The following is a 3,879-nucleotide window of genomic DNA, read 5'->3' on the forward strand; positions in this document are numbered from 1 at the left end:
ATCGTTCTTATAGACTTATGTTTGATCTAGCATGGTCGGCCAACCATTGCTAGGTCCTACCTTCAGGCTGCACAACCTAGTCATGGAGGGGTAAGACATGACATTAGCTAGTTATCCATCCTGAGTGTTATTTTAGTATTGTACAATAATCTAAGATGATTTTCATGTATAGAAATCTAGTATGCTTTATTATGATATGACAAATCATGTTTTACTCAATTATGCTACAGACAAATTTTACCAAATATTCTTATTATACTGTTTATATGTATAACACAAAAATGCTAATAACGCCACACACTGATATTAGTTTATTTCCCTTACTGAGAGGTGTCTCACCCCAGCTATAATAACATTTCAGGAAATCCAGGTAGAGGAGCAGATAGAGTTCTGCGGCAGTAGAGTCTAACCAAGCTACCCTGTCTGAAGGGTGAGTTGTAGAGCCAGGGTGGATTTATTTTTGGGAAGTAACCCTAGGTTACTTTTTGGTCTTTTTGGATGTGTATATGTATTTGACAAGTTTGGAAAGACTTTGGTATTATATTATGTTGGTCTAACTTGGCTTTTCAATTAGTTTTGCTAATAACAAATAAAGGATATTCAAACTTGGATTGGTTGGGTAATGGTGTTTCAAGTTTGACAAGAAAACAAGGATCATTATGGACCATCAAGATACATTAATTAACAAGTGATCCAAGAAGTTCAAAGCAACACTAGACTGATCAAAGCATGGGAGACTAAAACCAGCTCAAGCTAAAAGTCCAAGGAATTTTAAAGCAAAAATGAAGTAGATGATTTCAAGCTTAGAGTATAAGGTTTTAAGATGAGCAATGTAAGTACTTCAAAGTTAAATATCTATGGAAATATCATTTGAAGCTCTTTAGGGGAATTATATGGACTTAGAGACCTATTTTAAAACATCGAAAAATGATTTATAAAAGAATGAAGAAAGAAAGCAAAATATATTTTGAATTGGAAATGAAAAATCAGAAAACAAATATGCTCAGAAGACTGAAATTTATGCTCAAAAGCCTGAAGTGGCAACCTCAAAAGACTGAACTTTAAGTTCGGTCGTCTGAAGAATTACTTTAGACATCTAAAAAATAAGTTCAGTCATATGAAGAATTTTTGGTCAAACACAGAAACTGGCAGTAGCACCTTAGAAGACTGAACTCTGACTTCAGTCATCTGAACCTGACACCTCAGTCCTCTGAACCCTAACCTTGGCCATTTGACCCTCTATCCAGTTCAAAATTTTCAAAGGTTAAGGAACTTTAGAACACTGACCCCGAAGGTTCAGTCGTATGAACACTGTTAATGGGTAAGTTTTTTAATATTTCAAATTTCAAATATCAGTTGCTTGTGCTCCAAATTTTCTAAAAACTTAGGAAATACTCCAAGTAAACTTGGGCAACACGAAAACACTCTTGAAAACCTATAAATACATGGTTTTCCAAATCAAAACTCACCAAGAATTGAAAAATCTACTCTAAAGCTCTTTTGCATACAAAGTTCCAACTTGCTCAACTACTTGCAATCTGAAAGTGCTAGTATTTTGAAAGTGTTGATCATCAATCCCTGAGTTCTACCTATTGATTTCTCATCTGGAGAAAAGGGAACTTGGTGAATTCTAATCTTGGGCTTCAAATTGTATTTCATTCTTGATATTTAAATTTTGAAGTATATAGATTTGAATTGTACTAACTTACTCTGTGTGTGAGCACTCTTTGTACACATCCTCTTGTTGTTTCTCTTGTAGTTATTGGATGATTCTAGGCATGTTGGATCGTTGACAGAACGAGAGTACATCGTTTGGAGAGGTGGGCTCTAGCCTACTTGAAGGAGTGGTTGTAAAAGGTGTTGTTCCACCCGGAAAAGGAACTACAATAGTGGAATCCTTTGGTGGTTTGCCAAAGGCGAGGGCGTAGGCTGTGTTGAAGCTGAACCTTACAAAATCTCTGTGTCTCCTTCGCTTCCTTACTCTTTATTTTCTACACAATAATGCTAAGTGCAGGTTGCAGGGCTTAAAAATCCATATTTAAAGAAGACTCTTGATTTTTAGAAAGTACATTTTAATTAACCATTTGCGGAAACCCAAAAGGGAGTACATTAGTTAATTTGAGAAAATATTGATCAAGAGAAATGCAATATAAAATTCATTCAAGGCAGGTTTGCAAACAATTACAGGACAATTGGCAAAAGGCATAAAGAAATCTTGAATGATTTTTGACTTTCATACTTTGGTTGATTGGATTGAGTGTTTAATTTTTCAGTACCTTGTGGTGTGATTTGGTTATATTTAAGCTGATTAAGTTACTTTCTTGATTATTACATTTAGACAAGCAAAAAGTTAAAAAGAGGATCAACTTTTGAATAATCCAATTCAACCCCCACCCTATTGGGAAAGCTATTCTAATTTCATATTGGTTGGATGGCTTGATATGTATATGATTTTATGTTTCCCGCTGCTTAGGTATCAGAGTTGTATTTCTCGCATATCCCCGGTACCTATGGGGCCAGGTTGATTATGTTTTATCAGCTAAACAGGATAACATGATTATTAAATTAAATGATATTTTGAGAAAAAACTATTCAGTAAAATAGGCAGATCGTTACAGTTTGGTATCAGAGCTTAGGTTGTTAGATTCTATAGATTTTAGAGTGCAACGAAAACAATACCAGAGTATAGGAAAAGGATTTGAGGTTTTTTTTTATAGTTTAGAGGCAAGACTTCCGTGGTGGTTTCTCTGTCTTTCCTGGAGTGACCATTTCAGGAAAGCCATAGTAAACTATTGCTTGGTTGTGTTTCTAAAATGTAGGACTGAATCTTGAAATAAGATAAGGATGTTAAGATAGGGGATGTTGGTTAGATGCGTAAGTTATAAGGATAGGATTCCTAAGTCATGTTTATTGCCTTTTCAGGATGGACCCTGAAGGAGGTAGTGCCCATGTGAGTGGTAGTGACGGTGTAGGGCCCTCGAGTGCAGGTGGGGCTAATTTTAATGTTGTGTTATGCAGTGTGGCTTAGCAGGTTAGGGAGGAGATCGCTACGAGCTCCCGAGAGCAGGTAGGCCCATCTACAGGTCATAGGTACATGATAGAGAAATTTACCAAGATGAATCTTCTGGCATTTTCAAGAGGAGTTGATCCTGCAGCAGTTGAGAATTGGATGTAGGACATCAAAAAATTTTTGGCAGTGTTGCAGTGCACGAAGGAGCAGGGGGTCCTCTTCGCTACCTATAAACTGACAGGGGAGGCCGAGAGGTGGTGGACTGCAGTGAAACTTCTAAAGCAGCAGAGGACGATGCCGATAGTATGACATGGGTCCGATATAAAGAATTTTTCTATGATAGATATTTCCTAACCACTGTCAAGGAAGCTAAAGTGGAAGAGTTCTTGAATTTGAAGCAAGGACAGCAGTCGGTCCAATAGTGTGCAGCGAGGTTTATCGAGTTGTCCCACTTCGCCGTGTTTATAATACCCAACGAAGCAAAGAAAGTAAGATAGTTTGAAAGGGGTTTAAGGTGTGATATCTACTGGTAAGTTATGGTGTTGAAAATACAGGATTTTTTTGAATTAGTTGATAGAGCAGTTTTGGCTGAGCCCAGTAAGTGGTTGGGTGTAGAGGAACAGGGATAGAAGAAGAGGTCCACACCTTCAGGCTTTCAATAGGGCTTTGGTCGGGGCCAGTAAAGGAGAGGAAACTATGGCAGGGGTTAGAGGCAAGAGACTGGGGGCCGTGAGGTTCAAAGTGCTTAGACCTACCCTGTATGTCAAATAAATGGAAAGAGACATTTGGGGGAGTATCGAGTAGGGAGAGGTGTATGTTATCATCATGAAGGATCGGGGGGCATCTGACATGAGACTTTCCTACACCTA

Source organism: Malania oleifera, chromosome 5 (genome assembly GCF_029873635.1).
Source record: "Malania oleifera isolate guangnan ecotype guangnan chromosome 5, ASM2987363v1, whole genome shotgun sequence".
Lineage (NCBI taxonomy): Eukaryota > Viridiplantae > Streptophyta > Magnoliopsida > Santalales > Ximeniaceae > Malania > Malania oleifera.